The 18,374-nt window shown below is 37.7% G+C and overlaps 1 protein-coding gene across 1 annotated transcript in view; it reads right to left on the bottom strand.

The window, feature by feature from the left end:
- The window catches only part of GALNT18 (polypeptide N-acetylgalactosaminyltransferase 18), a 216,691-nt gene that overhangs the window by 80,917 nt on the left and 117,400 nt on the right, over positions 1-18,374 (bottom strand). The gene's annotated exons all lie outside the window — the stretch shown is intronic.

Genomic DNA, 18,374 nt, shown 5'->3' with positions numbered 1-18,374 from the left:
TTTTCTTATTGTTGCAGGAGGAGATTGCTCCAGAAGGTAGTAAGCTCAGTGTTACAATATCCAAATCTTTAAGATAATTATCATTATTACATAGAAATGTTGGCAATCTTTCCAAAGCTCAAAAAACCTCAGACACAGGCCTCAGAAAGCTGAATAGCAAAAAGCTCCTCCAAGTATGTGACTCTTCCATCTTCAAGGGCTGCACATCGGCCCCCTTTCTAAGTCTGCCCTGTTACAATTACAAACATGTAAATTGTACTCTACAAAGGAAACATGGACATGCTACCCACGTTGGAAAGAGTTAAGTAGCCTAAACAAACTGCCACATAACATAAAATTTCTGAGATGTTTTGTAAATCAGACTAATAAATACATACACATGTCAAACAGCCAGACTGATGCATTTCCCAGGTCCTCACTCCTGTCACCAACATTGAAGACTACAATTATAGCCACTGTGCCACACTGAGAAAAGGCAAGGTAGATCAAAATAACATGGATGTTTTGGACTCTGCCTTGATCCCAAGACTTGATCCACAACACGAACCAACAGGTTACATTAAATCTGGCCAAACCAAAGGATGCCCCTGATGTTCACCACCCTACTAGCACTGGCTAGCTGCTACTTCAATCTATAAAGTACAAAATAAGTCTACATGACAACACAACTGCTTTCTAAAGTTGGAGTATAGTTACAGCTAATTTCATGTGATTCAAATCTTTGCCCACCTTTATGAAGTCGTTGACCACTTGCATTCTGTACAATACTTCCACTTAAAGAGGTTTGTATGTTCATGAGAAGAGCTACTGGCAAAGCTGCTGTCAAAGGAACTTGCAAGGTTTCCTACCAGAGCTCCATGTGCCATTTACATGAAGAATGGAAACCTGAACCACATGCTGCAATTCCAATTAGGGAACTCAAACCAGAAAAATAAAAAAGTCATAATGTCATAAACAGAGAGAGACAAAATGCTCAAAGAGGTAAACAACAAGTGGTCACAGTTCACATACTGCAAACTGGAGATTAATCAGTGTTCCAGTCTTTCATCACAGACAAATCACAGTGATTAAAACAACCAAAACACAAACAGCTAGTAAGTTTCATAACATCTCTTTCAAAAACTCAGTTGTTTTTCTTCCTCTGTTAGACCATTCAGAAAAGCAAAAAAATCCCAAACCAACCACACAGCAAAAGCAAATAACCTTCTGAGACCTAAAATGACCAACTGACAAGAAGTTATTCTCAGTGTTTTTGTTAAGCTGCTCATGAAAACTTACTTCACATTTCCTTTATTTTCTTTATTTGCTATGTGAGTGGAACTTCTCCGCAGCTCAAAAGTAAACAGTGTGGGTGTTAATTGAAAGCATTTGTGAAAACTAATTAAAATTGCTGTGCCGCATTCACGCTTCAGAAAAAGTTTTTTTTTGTATTGAACCCTAACAAAGATTTGTCTTTGTTTAATCTGTTCTTACCTTAACAAAGAGAGGGACTAGCAATTATCTTCTAATCTAAGATCCTTCTTTACAGTTACATCAAAAGCCATTAATTAGAGGCCTTGGTACAAGTTATCCCCAAATACATGCCACCCTTAAACAAAGGGATGTCTAGATAAGCATTGGGGAAGCATATTCCCAGGGAAGACAGTCATGCAACACCACTTTTGAAAGGTATTGGTGTGTGCCAGAGCTGCATGAATTGTTTGGTTACAGTTCGGAAATAAGATGTTGCTACCTTGTGATCAGCCACCTTGAACACAGGTGCTGAAATACTCCACTAACGTAAATTTTTACTCCTCATCTCACACCAAATCTGTTCTGTGTATCCATGTGACCACTGTTTCCACTGTGATCACTCCCTAATGAAAATATTCTCCATCCTTTTGCTCTCATCAAGACTATCCTTCCCTAATGATGTGAAACAGATATACTTAACATACACCAGCACTCACAAACCCTTCTGAAATTAGCTGACATCAAACAATTGTAAAATTGCATACGGTCTGTCTCTGTTTCCTCTTGGATGTATCTACACACAACATGCGTATCCTTATTTTTCTCCACCCTTCTGCTATTTTAGTTTTGGAACTCATTGATCCCTTTGGTTTACAGTGTACTGAACAAAATCAGCATCAGTACCAGGGCATATCTCTGATAGGTTCTTCACTATTCACTTCACTAAAATCCAGTAATTTCTTTCTCTTGGTAGCCACTTTGCATTTCACTAGTACATGACCAATCACTGTTAAAACCTCTCTGTTTGAAGGCCTAAAATATCCACTAGCATAGTATTATCAAGTATACAACTGGGTCTTACCATTCAGCAAGTAAAGTCTCTGTCTTACAAGGAAAGGGCACCAAGGCATCCAAGGACACAGAGATACTGTGCAGCTCAGAGCTCACACAGCCACCAGGGCTTGCCCTAATGATCTGCTGTGTCTGCACACAGAGAGTTGTGCAGATGTACCACTGCCTCCAGCTCTGGGAGCAGCATGACTGATTTACTTGCAAGACAGCCTACAGTACAGGACTGGGAGAAGAGTTTGTAGCTGTTTAATGTTTAAGGTGGAAATGACAAAGAAGTGGTCTTTCCAGCTTAAGAAGTGAAGAGTAGCAGTAATTCACAGGCAAGTTCATCCTAGCAGTTTTGACTGCATTTCACTTGGAAGATCAGAGAGCTCAGTAATGCCAGAGGAAGGGACCTGTCAGCTATTGTCTTCTGCCTGGAACACCAAATAACTATTTAGTGATCCTGTACCCCAGCCATTTAGCACACCTGACAGATAAAGGCTGAGACCTTAAGTCCACTTAAGTTGTTAAATGAAGTTCATGCAGAGTAGGACAAGCTGCTATGTACAGTATAACAGATCTGCAGTGGAGGAAACATGCTGCAGTGCTTTGAATGAATTGCAATTCCCTTACATGCCACCCCTACCTACCTCACACTGCAGCTGTCCAGCCCAGAAGCACCAAGCATGTTCACGCCTGTGGTTGGGCACACCCTGCACACTGCCCTTACTTACCCAGACCCTGAGGTGGTATAAATTCACCTGAGTTGGCTCATGCACAACTGTCTCAGGTCCATTTCCTTGACAACGACAGTATCATTTTAGTTTTTTGTGCCAATGTGTCATTCTTAAAATATTACTAACCTTTGAATTTGTGTTTTTAATAGTAACAACGCTTTAGTCATGAAATACTCCTGTGAAGCACTATCCTTTTAATTGTTGAAGTGAAGGCACTTTTACTCATAGTTGTGTACCACAAGTCTTCCAACAGCAAGTTTACTAAAGAAATTCAACTTTCAATTACTTGTTTGTGGATGGTAAATGAGAAAGCATTAATATGAAGAATATTGTGATCTTATGCAACATAGGCTGCTATGCAAAGAACAAGCTGTGAACCTTTTACAGTATATTCTCCATATAGATTTCAAAAGGATGGCAGAACCAGATTGCTTTCCTTCAGAGACAGCTGATCTCTGTTTAAAAGCAAAACCCAGAAGAATACGGTAATATGGACATAGTCAGTATTTACCAACTCTTTTGAATATTACAACATGAAAGATACTAAAGAAGTCTCCAGTTCTGCCTGCTGGCACAGGAACATTAACAGGACTGTAAGGGCTTTCAGAGAATCTGATTTTTCCCACTTGTCTAAATATCACAAATTCTTGAGGTCAGAAATTATTTGTACTAGAATAAAAATAAATCCACCAAATACAGAGAACTTTCTTCTACTGGTTGCAACTCTTCCACCTTCCCTTCAACAGAATGAACTATTCTTGAGATATTTTTATGACTGTCAGAAACTGTAACAGGTTTCTTAGAATATTAAATCCCTGCCCTCAAAATCCATGTGCTGACTAACCACTGAGTGTTTATAAACTGCACCTTTGAGCTCCTCTGTTGGAAAACCAAAAATAATTTGACAAAGAAAGAATCAAAGACCGCAGAACTGAATGGACGTTGAGAGATCCTCTGGTCCTTTTTCCTGCACAGAAAGAAATTCTGACAGAAGTTTGTCTCATCTCTTTTTAGTTTTACTCAGCAAATATTGTCCCATGCTCTTTATAAATGGATGAAATGAAGCATATAGCATACGTGTATTAACAGTACACATTACTGTGTTCTCTGGCACAGTTAAAACTCAACCAACAGTGATTAAATCTAGGTATTTGTGTGTGAAATCATAAAAATAACATGCTTCGGACTAACTACCTACAAGAACCATGAGCCATAAAACTAAAGGATGGCAACAAAAGACCTAAAAGTATTTCCAAAACTCTCCACAGATGAGAATATTTTTTCCTCATAAATGTGAAGAGGAACAACCAAGGTCCTTCAAACATTCATAAATATTAACATATTTCAGATGGAAAATTCACTGTAGCAAGTCCGTTTTTAAAGCTGGTGTTTCAGGATCATCCTTTGATGGAGGAAATGGAATGACATATAGCAGTATCTCCCATCACCAAGCTGGAAAATCTTTTTTTGAACAGAAGTTCACTGGAAAATGTAGTATCCTCCCACAAGGAATACTGAACCAGCAGCCTGTGGGGGGATGATAGCTTTAACAATTTGGCAAGACAGATAGCTGGCTCTAAACACTTCACAGTCATCAGTAACATTTAAAAAACAGCCTTTACACAGAACATGGAAAAAACTGTCCAAATTTGCTCACTGCCAAATCACTTGGACACAACCAGAAAAAACAACAAACTACTTTGAGAAAAAGCACTTCAAGTACTGAACTGCAGGAGAAATACAGGGAAGATGTTAAGATACAAAGCTATTGATTTTAATAAAAGGAGAAAAAAATAATTTAAGACTTGAAAGTTAAGCCAGAAAAAAAAATAATAAAATCACACCACAGACATAATTGGTTCAGAGGAAGTATTTTACAGTCCATAAAAACTCAAAATCTACTAAAATCAGCTGACTAAGAATGAAAATTATCTACCACCTCAGATGAAATGTCTACAGCTGTTTTGTGATTTTCCTTAATTTTCCTTTCACATTAAAAAAATGTTATTTCAATTCCCGTAAATTATGTTAAAAGGAATAGGGTGACCAGAATCTGCAGGTTGTCTAGTAAATATTCCAGGCAGTTACCACAGTACTTACAGTCCCTTGGATTTTTTTATTTCATGTGTATACCTGTGGTAAATAGCACTATGTTTATGGAAGCCAAGACATAGATGCTCCTACTCATGACTTATGGCACCATATAATGTAAGTATTCTCATTGAATGTAACGGCATTAAGGAGGATGGGATCCATTATAAATCCAACTGCTAAATAGCACCTTAACCAAGGGGTAGCTCACTGTTTCGTATTCCACAAAATAATATAGAACACACAATTAAATCAAGCCTGCAATCTATTGTAACTATACACAACTGGATGTGAGCAATTAGTTAGGCTTTATGATTAGGGTGACATAGTTTTCAGTCCCTAATGAATCAAATAGGACAGTTAAAAGGGTTAAATACTTGTCAAAAGAGGATTAATTTTAAGTGAGATTGTCTTGAGCAGATGTGTTCCCATTTTTGCATCTGTGCCAGGAACAACACAATAACAAACAAGTTTACTAACAGAAATGCCAAATATACATATTGAGGAGCCTGGAACCTGACTCCAGGGACAGACCTGAGCAAGCAGTATAGTTTTTCAAGCCTCCTTCAGGAGAACTGTAATTTGGCACATGTTGAAGAGGCATTTATTTTCTAGGGAGAAAGGAAGGAATACCCTGCATGGCCACAACAGCTATTTGTCATCACTCCTCCCTGCCCTGGAAAGGCTCACCTATTCCAAGCAGTGTGCACGGTGTAGATCCATCCCCTAGCTCTCCTGGTCCTCTTACTCTGGAGGCATGTCCTACATAATAATCCTGTGCACTTACCAGTCAGTTCACCCACAGAAACAATGTAGATTTTTATCTCCTGGGGAGATGAACAGTTGGAATCACAACTGTATTAAAGTATATGTTGCAGAATATTTACAGAGAAATCTTAGTTATTTTTTTCCAAAAGAATACCAGGCAGAACATAGGTGGGGCCTCATCCTACCAAAGAAACACAGAACTATTAGGTAGCTATGCAGGTACTCTTAGGATTAATGTACAATACAATACCTAAAATGTAATTTTTGGAAATGATTAAGTGTCAGGCCAAGAATCTGTTCAACACTCCCTTCAAAACTGGCTATTTATTCTCTGTAATTTGTGTATTTCTCAGCTGTCACTAGTCAAGCCCCTTTGGGATGCTACTGAGCCCTTGGGCTGAAGCTTATGTCAACAAGAGTTCTGCTGTTAACAGGATAATTCAGACAGAGTTTACCCCTCAATTTCAACAATATCTTCAAGCAAATTATCCAGAACTCACGAATAATGCTCTGCCATTTCTAAAATAATCCCTTTAAAAATAGGAACATATTTTATACTTATATTTTGATGGTTTGTTTTTTAGTCAGGAAACTACTGAAAAGATAACTCATCAATGATACTGAAAATAGTATTAAACTCTAAAAATATAACAAAAAAGCAGGGAAAACACTTTTCCCCTATCATAGCCAGTAACTTAAATAATAGGAATTTCTACTGTAATGGGTACATATGGCACAGACAGAAAAGCCATTTTCACACTGATAGGAACATTAAAAAATTGCCAGAATTAACACCTAGTTCAACTGGAGACAGGTAGGTAAGAAAACTTGTGATAACCAAAGTAACCTGCTGCAATTATGTTTCTGACCATAAACTGAAACCTATTTGAAATAAAATCCATCTTCAGCATACAGATTTGCTAACTTAGGTTATACCTGGTAAAACTTCAGTGATCATTGTTCTAGATTAAATTAATCGCCCCCATTACTGTTTTAATATAAAGAGGAGAGTTAGCAGAGCAGCAGTGCAGCAGAGGACAGTTCACTCAGAGAGCATGGCATTTTTCAAGAAAATACCATAGATGATCCCTGAACATAGTGTCTACAGCACTGTGCAGCACCACAAACAATAATGCATTTTGTGCAGCATGTCTGGTTCCTTAGATTTGACACCATGCCTAGTTTAATCCTAGCATCATTTCGAGAAATGCAGCACACCACAACTTAAAAAGGCCTGTTTGTGATGGAATCTTGAACACTGCAATTACTGTACCATTCTCACCTCAGGGACTATGAATGTACATCTGCAAAATCAACAGAAAATCCAATTCTACAGTATGCAGTAAAATGGTAATTTTGACTGCCTTAAACTGGATTTACTGATCTCTTTTCTGCTGAAGTGTTCATGCCTGCATGATGCCTGAGGCTTTGCAGAGTATTCCTGGCTGTTGTAAGACCATCTAAGAGAGAAGCAAAGAGTACTTCACATGCTCAATATATTTTTAAGGATATGAACTAACAACATCTCCTGCCATCAAACACTTTCCAAAGCCTTTACTGGGGTGTACAATAATAGTGCCAGTTACTCAGATTTTGTATATGAAGTCAAGAGAAGATTGGATTAGTGAAAGTTGAGACAGAGTTGCATAAAACAACACTTCATTTCAGGGTCAACTGAATACCAGGCAACCTGTAAAGTTATTGCTTTATCACTGCATAACAACTGATCTTTTCAGGCTTGTAGGAAGAAACTACAGCACAAATTATGTTATTTAATTTGACATACTTCTGTTCCTATGATCTATTTGGTCATTCTCCTGGAAAGCCATCTATGTCCACATGTGACAATACTCTTTTTAGTAGACCATTGAGATTTCCTGTAACTTCATTGTTTTCTCCTGCTCTTCTCTTCTGGGAGATATAATTGCTGAAGCAAAGGGACAGTCTAGATAAAAATTTCAGAAGTCATCCACTACTTATTTCAGATAGCTCTACCAACGTGCAGATGTAGACCAAACAAACTCCAAACAACCTTGACAGGATTTTTCTTGGCCTTATGACATCTTTGGCCAGGACAAGAGGTTTTTTTCCTCAGTAACAAAATCTCTCTTTCTTTTACCCAGCCTACCCTTTCTCTTGGCTATCCCACAGCTAAATCATTCCACTCTGATGTCAAAGAATGTTGCATCGCTTCTCCCTATTGCCTTCTTCCTTGTCTCTCTCAATGTCTCCAGTTTGCTAGAGATGCCGGTAAAAAACAGTCAGTTCCTAACCTCTCTGCTCAATTTCTGGTGAAAAGGATTTCCTCAAATCTCTTTTCTAACAATGGACTAATGCTCTAATTTGAGCTGCCATAAGACTTATTCCTAGCTGAATGGAATCCTTCAGTGTGTAGCAGTTCCCCAGCTTTCCTCATCTCGGACGCAGTGTTCCCACAGACAATAATTTGATGGTCTCAGCAAGAATCCATCTTGGACACAAAACTTTCAAGAGGTTCTCATTCAGTTCTTGCTCTTCTGTATAACTCTGTGCAGCACAAATAGCACTAGTATTAATAACAACATTTAATAATATTAATAATTAATAATAAAATGTAATGCTATTTGTGGAATATGATTTGTCTTGCATCAGGGCTAGTCTCAGTACGTAAGTTCCTGTCTGTGAGATATAAACCATACACACAGTCACACAACCTTTGATACAGTTTTCCTTAAGCTTCATCTATTTGTATATATGGAAAAGGGGTCAAGAGAAGAAACATTCCTTTGGAAACTGAAAGATATCTGATGAGAGAACACAAAACCAGGCCCAGTGCTATAAAGATTCACTTGCACGTTCAGAACTGTCAAAGACACGAAGTTTCAAGGGCAAAAATATCACTAAAAGTAATCCTAGACATTTCATATAAAAAATAGGCTACAGGGAAATGTTTTAAACTTGATGCTCACACAGTAACAATAATTCTACAAGGCAGGGAGACAGCCACTTACATGGCATGTGGATCTAAGTACATTTTTCAGGTACTGACATTGCACTTGTTCATGGTAATAAAAAATATAAATCATTGTTTATTTGCTGGCACAAGAGTTGTCAACTTGTTTATTTGCTGGCAAATGAGTTGTCAACTTGTCTTCCATTTTAGAAGACCTTGCTGTTCTCTTTCCACTTTGTGCACTTGAGCAAGGATTCAGATTAGGGCAATAGGTCAGGAGAAATAGTAATTTTATAGCATATAAAACTGATAAACCATGTATTTAGCCACAGAAATATTTTTAAGCTTCCTAAAACTTCACTTCAATTCAATTAGGTATATGATTTTCTTTTTCAGCTTCAAAAAGCATTAATGCTCTTTGCATCTCATTTTCTTGTGTTTTTTTTTAGTTTTGGGTTGGGTTTTTTTACATTATTTTTGCAATTATTTCTACTGTATGCAAATCTGCTGGTATTTGTACTGCTTGAAAAGACTGCCTCCAATTGAAGATGGCAGCTTTTGAAGCATTAAACAATTATTAGACAGGCACTGGGCCAAAGGAGTGTGTCATTGAGGAGCAAAGGAACAACGTAGCAGATGACAGTATATCTTGAGAGAAGGGAGAGCACTCAGCAACTCCATCAAGATTTTCTCCACTGCCAAATGAGAACAACGATTCATGCTCCCATATTATTTCACATTCATCATGATTCTAAATAATTTATTGGAAAGTTTAAACTGCAGTGCAGACAAATCCTGTTAAATTTAATGCAAGGCAAATTGCTGAGTTGGCATAAAAAAATAGCTGTGAGAAAGCTTTGGAGCATCTACCATTCCTCTTAGATTACAGTTGAAGGAAACCAGTATTAAAAAACAAAACAAAACAAAACAAAAAACCTGGTTTATTTGCAAATTCCATTTCAAAATGCCAAGAGATGTGGCAGGAAGCTGATGGGGAATACAGCTCCCTCTAGATCCCCCAGGCAGAAGTCTTTGCCCATCAGGCCACCTGGAGAGCAAGATTTGCCTTGTCCTGTATAAAGCAGTTTGCAAAACTTACTGAAAAAGGCAAGAGAATTCTAGACATTTGTGAAGATCATAAAGAACATGAAGGGCAATTTTTTAATATATAACCTGTACGTCCTTCCATGTGGACTCAAGTCTGCATTTCTCTCTACTAAGAATCTCAAAATAGACTTCCAGTAAGCAATGTTAGCAAGGACTCTGGCTATGAAGACCCAAGGAAAACAAAACATCTTTTCCAAACAAACTCAGCAAGCAAAAGAAAGCAAAACTTTTCAATTTCTTGTAGCCTAACCTCTGAATCTACATTTTTTCCATGATAATTCCATCACTGTAAATAGAAATGCTAGCTTTGATATCTAGTTTCATCACAGTTTCCATGAAGTTTTAAATGGAGCTACCCTAAAGCTTCCCAGGCTGCTACTTGAGCCATTCTACTTAAAATATGCTACTTTTCCAGTCCAAAAGGAAAGAATATAACTTGAGCAACAGCCACACAAATAACTAACAGTAAATGAGTGAAGTCAACTAATTTAAAATTCGGTCATCTAATATAGTTGGAGAACACTTTCAAGATTTAAAAGTAAAGTATATCTACAGAACATATGCCAAAACAAAAGTCAACATTAGTTGATTTTTTAATTCACAACAAGAATTCAAATATCCTTTGATAAAAGGTTCTGTACTTAAACTTTAGACTTACAGTAGGTTTCACAATGTCTTTAAAACATCTAGCCTATACATGTGCTTTTTGTATGCCCACTGGGTGAACATAGAATACTCTGTATCTTATTTATATTTTTGCTAACTGATTTTTATAATTTGGTGATACACTCAAAAAGCCTTAAAATAATTCATTTTATCATGCCTTGGACCCTTCAGTATATTGAGAATTTTCATGTTCTATCACAAAGAAGCTAAACTGTTTGAAATTATCATTTTGGACAGGAAGTTTTACCACCAGTTGAAGTTAAGAAATCAGCATCAATTTTATGAAAACTACCTTTTAATTAATTTTTAAGAAACATAAATTTTAATAAAGTTCATCAAAAAGGCAATTAGTATTTTTTACTTTGTATAGGACACAATATTTTAACTCCTTTGCCTAACACTACAGAGTATTTTCCCCACCCCCTGTAAAACTCTTGCACTTTTAAGCACCATTCCCTTGATAAGGAAAGAGAAAGAAATCCTTTAAGTAGTCATTCAGGTTCTTAGAGGCTGACATTACTAGAATATCTGAAATACAAATTCTACTGGATGCCAGGAGATCTCTAAGACACCTTATCGGTAAGGCTGTCAAAAGGAAATAATTTGACCAAACCAGAGTTACCTTTCTGACATCAACAGACACTGGCACTTCTCTCACAAGTTCTACAACCTTTTTTGTCACTGCATTTATCTATATATATGGCTGCTACTTAAATTTAGCAGATATGTTTGAGAATGTTATCAATGGAAACCATTCGAGCATGCTTCTTTAAAGCAAAATAACCCCAAACACATGAGAGAGGAAAAAAATTGGGACAAAAAAGTTTTTTTTCAATCAAGCAATTACTGAGAGATCTCTAGTAATTAATTTTAAGGCTCCAGTCACAGTGACAACTCTGAGAAGTGGACAAAGGCAGCATTTATATTCTGGCATTCCCACAGTCAGGATGCCACCAGCCTATAACACTCACGCACATGGGACGAATTCCTCATTGCTACCTGAAGAGCTTAAAATTAGCTTTTCTTACTGAATTTGACTGCAGTCTTTAACTCTATAGGTCATACATGGTTTCTGAATCACACCTGACACAGAGGATGATGTTTCCTGAAAGTCTGCTCAAATAAATCTTCCGAAAGATTCCAAAGTGCCAACATGCAGATATTTGTCTTAACCTAGAAACTTCAGCTGTACTGTCTGTATTGGACTTTGATACGATGAGTATAACCTGAGAGTGTGTATGACTGCACTCACTCTAAGGATTGTGTCACTGAAGGGTGGCAGAACAGACACAGGGATAAAGAACAAGGAAATATCCACAGTGCATTGTGCTATTTGACATACACAGGGCACACAGTATATGTGAAATAGATTGTTCAGGTTTGGTTTGGTGGGGTTTTGGTAGCAGGGGAAGGGCCTCAGGAGTGGCTCCGATAAGAAGATGAGAAGTTCCCCCTGCTCCAAACCCAGCCAAGGAGCCGGATGCAACTCGGTGATTAACATACAAAAGAACTGAGGTAACACTTGAGTAGAGAAGGACTTGGGGGAGAAGGGCTGTGCTGGGGAAGAAGTGCACTGCTGGGGGTTAGAGAGGAAGAGGAGGAAAATATGCTACAAGAGAAGGAACAGAATACTTGCTGGGGGGAGGAGGGAGGGATGGGCCAGGCAAGAGTTAATTTGGCTCAAGGCAAGGGGGAGCTGAATGATGAGATGGGAACAATGAGTGCAGATTGTGAGAAGAAGTGAATACTGGGGTGGAGAAGATAGAACATCAGAGGAGTGAGTACACTGGAATTTGAGGACATGGAAAATGAAGACCCCAACTGAAGGAGACATGCTCACATAAAGAAGGTGTATAGAATGAGTGCGAGGAAGTGAACATCTAAAAAGAGCAAGCTGCCAGGAAAGTGGACTGAGGAATAGCAAGGTGGACTGAGGAATAAAACCCAATGACATAAAACACTCCAGGATGAAAGAAGAGGGAATGAACACAGGAGGAGAAAAAGGCGTGGAGAATGATAAATCCAAGCAAAAGAAGGGAAAGAATGGCTGGGAAAGACAGCCTTCCTCATCAGCAGTGGCCCCTCTCTTCTGCTCTGTTGTTCACTTCCTTTTGATATCCTGTTTCACAACCTTTTCCCTTTAAAGCAGGAATCAAATACAATGGCCAAAGGACTGGCAAGTAAGAGAGAACAGCCTCCAGCCACTCTAGGACATCATCTTCAGGACCTACTGCCCTTATAAAAATCTCACAGTCCATTTCCATTAGTGGTTGTTACTTGTTTCCACTGAGTTTTGAACTGCATGGCCAGTCATTCCTGGGACATGAAACACACTGCACACATGCTCCACTCTCTCATATCTCAGAATAAGAACAACATTCCTTATTCTGCTAACTTCTGCTGACTGCTGAAACAGCCAGCAGACTACGCTTTGCTTCTGGTTATTTTCTTCTTACCTATTTCAGATGCATTCACTGGTGCTGACACACAAGCCAAGACACACCTTATTGAAGCCCTATGGTGAGCACAGAACATGTAGCAGTAAACACATGCTCAAAGAATTGTCTTCATTTATTCAAGTTTCAGCACTAAATGTTACTATGCAAGAAAAATGCAGTTTTTAGCTCTCAAATCTATAAGAGACACATTTCCTTGTGTCAAGACTGTGCAATAATAAGGATTTCAGCATCAAGACTTTTAACTAATGGAGGGAATTTACCTAGGAAGATAAAACAAACCTTCACAACCCATAAATCAGGGCCCAAAACTGAATACAGATGAGAATAAAGTTTGACTTCGATTTCCCTTTGAATTTTGCTAGTACTGAGGTAAGTGAAGAAAGAGACGCCACACAGAAGGACAGCAAATCCTGAAGTCTTCCCTAGGAGATTGTTATTAATAGGTTTTTTAAATCAACACACATAGCTGTCTGGTCTACAAGTAAGCCATCTTCAAACTATTTTGTAATATGAAATCTAGCATGCACTGGAGCAGTACTTTTGAAGTTTATTCATCACTACTTTTGTAATGAAAAAAAAAAAATAAAACCAGACAACTTTTCTTTCAATCAACACACATAGCTGTCTGGTCTACAAGTAAGCCATCTTCAAACTATTTTGTAATATGAAATCTAGCATGCACTGGAGCAGTACTTTTGAAGTTTATTCATCACTACTTTTGTAATGAAAAAAAAAAAATAAAACCAGACAATCTTCTCTTCCCAGACATATCTTAAAAATAACCAAAGAAGAAGTATACCTTTCTAATGAAAAGCTCTGGATGCTTTTTGAAAAGCTTTTTATTCAGTGCTTTGAGGACAATGTTGCAATGCTCTCGAAGGTAATAAAGTTGCATCTGACCCACTTTCTACCAGTCTGTGCTAATTCTCTTAAACAGTGAGAGTCGTAAAATTAGCATCCTGTAATATCCAGCGTTATTACTGCAATTCAATAGCTGTATCCAGTGAACTCTAACAATTAAATGAGAATCATTAAACTGAACATATTACAATATTTCATTCATAACTAATGATTCAAAGAAAAAGGAAGAAACCTTATGAAATTTGAGCCTCTATTGCAGTATTTTTATTAACTTTAACATGAAAAAATGTCATAGAGAACAATAATTCTTGCTATAATATAAAATTTTGTAAGGCACACTCTGCACACTAAAATGCATGCTGGCTCCCCATGAAGCTGAACAAATCATGGCTCACAATGAGTTTTTTAGAGATATTTCAAATAATCTTAAAATATCTTCACGAAGTGTTTCATAATACAGTGGGGTTCAATGCCCAAAAAAAGACTCAAAATCCAAGGCAGGACTCCAGAGGCCCAGAAGGTCACCATTCTCTCCTCAGAGAATAGGATGCAAAAAGCCATAGAGTGAATAAAACAGCATTCCAGTAGTCTCCAGCTCAGAAAATGCTTTTTCTAAATACATTTTTGAGGTCTAACTATCAGCAGTCATAGGCATGGTCACTTTAAGTTTTTTTAAACCCTCTTCTCTGCAAATCCCTCTCCTCAATTGCATTGAGTCAACTGGAAAACCCTGCTACTTCTGAAGGCAAAAATGAAAATTATTTTACTGCCAAGCTATAAAATAATTATATTATCTCTGAAAAGCAAAATGTGTTCCTGAACAGGATGGGAAAGATTCTGATCTGACAGACAACACTTCAATCTACAGTAAAACAACTGAAACCAGTGCTGTTTCTCTATTACAGACCAATGCAAATGAGACCCAAATGAAAAACACTGATAACTTGGTTTGATTTTTTAATAAATCTTTTGTTTTCCTTATACAGCACACAGGCAGTCACTGAAATGCACTTTAACTTCAATTAAATTAAATGTTAATACTAGTGTATCTAACAGCATATTTGAAACATCTCAGTGTTACACTTTATCAAGATTCCACTGGAAAAGATGGTATGGTGAAATACAGACCTTAAGCCACGCAAATGGCTTTATTAATCACAGAATATTAGGGATTGGAAGGGACCTTCAAAGATCATCAAGTCCAACCTCCCTGCAAGAGCAGGACCAAAAAAACTAGGGCAGATCACTCAGAAAGGCATCCAGACAGGTCCTGAAAGTCTCCAGGGAAGGAGACTCTACCACCTCTCTGCAGAGCCTGTTCCAGTTCTCTGTAACCTTCAGAGTAAAGAAGTTCTTCCTCGTGTTGAGGTGGAACTTCCTGTGCTTGAGTTTGAATCCATTGCCCCTCATCCTATCACAGGGCAAAAGTCAAAAGAGGTTGTCCCTGTCCCTCTTGAACTGGGTAGCCCAGAACTGGACACAACCTTTAAAATAAAGGTTGAAAAATTTGGGACATGCTTTTAAATGGCACACAATGGCATTTCCACAGTTTCCTAACCTTAAACATTTGTTTTTTTTAAAAAAGGGAAACTTTACAGAGAGCAACTGAGGGCTCCTGAAAGATAATCGAGAACTTGAATAACTGCACTCAGGTTTAGAGAAAGAAACAGATAATGTTTGACGTATCCTTAAGTGCATGAAATAAAATACTGTAACTTGTATTGTTCAAGATGAATGTATCTACTTTGCTGTAGACTTGAATATATGGTTTCTGAAATCAGCTTTCTGAAATTTTAGAAAGCACCTAGCTCTTCCACTGCTCTTTGCTGATCAGAGATCTAATGAAACTAGGGATGAATTTCGGTGTTCATTACTAGATTCAGAACTTGGCTCACAGCAAGGATTTGTAACAGTTTACCAATATATTGCTTCCCATCAGCAGCAGGAAATGCTGGTGCCTTCCTCTAAGTGCCAGTCATCGTACCTGCTTCTTTTTTAAACCACTATGCTACGTGAACCCAATTAAATAGCACAACAGACTCAAAATACGTGTTAATTTGCACTCTGTCTGATCTCTGTTCTTACTTTTTTCTTTCCAGTCACTTCCCATAGTGTGATGTTTCTTACCTGTGAAATCCATGCCGTGGCATCACAGAAAAAAAATATACATAGAGTTATAAAAGTTGCCATCCCTGGTGAAAGCCTGAGAGTAAACATACTGCTTATAAATAAGGACCTGACATGCTTCTGCAAGAAGCCGAGTCTGGAGCCAGATGCCAGCACAAAGCAACCTTCTGCCCCCTCAAGAAACATTACAGGGAAATTCAAAGTAACCCACTTATCTCACAAGCAGCAATGCTTGCAAGCTAAAGAGCTGCTAACAAAAACATGGAATGACACTAAATATAAAGGATTAGTTTCAGCAATGCTGAAGGGGAGAAAAAATTGAAAGTAGAATATTGTAAGAGCAAAAGTAAATTGTAAAATAAATATTTCAAGATTGAAACTAATAATAAAAAAGCCCATAAATCAACTTGACAATCGCTCCCTTTTCTACCAAACATCCATCCTCTCCAAGTGGATGCCTATTACCAGGTCTTCAGCATACATTATGGGATAAAGAGGACCACAGGCATAGCCAATTTACAACTGCAAGCAAAAGGAGAGAGTTGAATTTTTCTAGGAGACTAAGTATCACTGCACAGTGTGATTTTATACAGAATGACATGTAACACCAAGATAGGACAGCCAAACTGAAGGTTACCTTCCTCTCAATTTCTCTCCTCCTGTTTAGAGCCAGGAACTTAAGGATTAAAGGCACTGGTGGATAATAAAGGGAAACCTGATTAAGAGGTACAGCCATCTATAAGAATATGATACTGTATAGTCCCAATACTGGTACTAACAAACAAAAAAGTGACTGAACAGGTCTTCCTGAAAGATTAAGTTTTTCCTGTGATTTCTTAACTATTTCAGATACGAAATAATTCAAGAGCCCAAGTGGACCAATCAAAGCTGTATTTCATATTTATTTTTTTTCCCCATACCAAATTGCCATGTATTGGATGAGGGAGTGGGTAAAAATTAAGGCCAGCTAGAGTACATCAGTAAAACCACATTAAATGACTGAACTACATGTTGAAGCAAATCAAAAGTCTATTTCAGTTTACACGATGTTTCTGAATGACATACATGTGTCTGTGTGTGTGCACAAATGTTGATTTTGGGCTTTGTCCTTTGTTTTACTCATAGTTTTCAGTTTAATGTGATTTTTTTGTTGTTGTTTACTTCATTGCATTGTTACATCAGAAATTGTGCCAGAATCTAAGAATAACAACTCATCAATCCTGCATGACAGTTTACCTACAGTGTTCCATGAGTAGGTGTTTCAAGACAAGTTTGATGAACCTCAGGTAAGTCTAAATATAGTATTACATACTGGGACTGGAATTAGATCTGACATAAGCCTACACCTTAAAGTAGAATTAGGATTTTACTTTTTTCTTCATTGATAGACAATAGAAAAGGAGATGATGAAGTACATAGCCTGGGATAGGAAACTTATTTACTTGTTTCCCAATAAGTTTCTTTTCTGCACAAAGCTGAGATAGATTTATGATCAGCAGCAGGTCACAGGATCTAGCTTCAGGGATCACGTAACTGCTGTAATGACAGCAAAGACAAGAGAAGCCCTTTGTTCAGCATTTTCCTTCAAGAGGATAAATTCAGATTCATCTTGTATTTTTAGGAGCTCCGAATTAACCCTCCAGCAGATAAATATTTTTCTTTTAAGTTCAGCATCCCGTGCTCATTAAAATTTCATCACTAAAGTTGACAGAAAAAAAGACTTGTAAAAATGCCCAGCACAGCCTCTTTTACAAATACCTAAGCAAGCACTGAGCAACCAGACATGGGCAGCCCAGTCCTTCAGAACGTGGACAAAAAAATCTGAGTACATAAAGAGGAAAAGCAGCAAGGTAAGTGGTGCCAATGGGGAGAGGCAGAGGGGACTGGAAATCTAAAGATGTCTAAGAAAAAAAGAATGATGTTTTATACAATACAGAAAGTGAGAACACATGCAATCAATCATACAACTAAAACAGTGAATAGCACAGAAAGCATAAAATCTTGAAAGCACTCTTAAGCAAAATTTCTTAATCTATTGTTACATTCAAAATTCTGCTTACCAGACACCTTAAATATAAAGAAACAGCATCTTATTTTTGCACATACTCTTTTAGACATGCCCCACTTGTGCATATTAAAAAACAGCCAGCAAGACCATGCAATGAAGAAGGGAGAAAATACACTGACAATATTTGAAATGCCAACAGGGTAAATAGGTGTAAGAATCAAGGATTCTCATGCATGATCCAGCATTTAGGTGGAAGAAGAATGAAAAAAAAAAACAACCACAAACAAACAAACAAAAAACCAGCCAAACAAAAAAACATGGCGGGGGGAGGG

The sequence above is a fragment of the Chaetura pelagica genome, unplaced genomic scaffold (genome assembly GCF_000747805.2).
Source record: "Chaetura pelagica isolate M959 unplaced genomic scaffold, ChaPel_1.0 scaffold153, whole genome shotgun sequence".
Classification (NCBI taxonomy): domain Eukaryota; kingdom Metazoa; phylum Chordata; class Aves; order Apodiformes; family Apodidae; genus Chaetura; species Chaetura pelagica.
The sequence above is the reverse complement of the archived record's forward strand: the minus strand, read 5'-3'. Positions and strand labels throughout refer to the sequence as shown.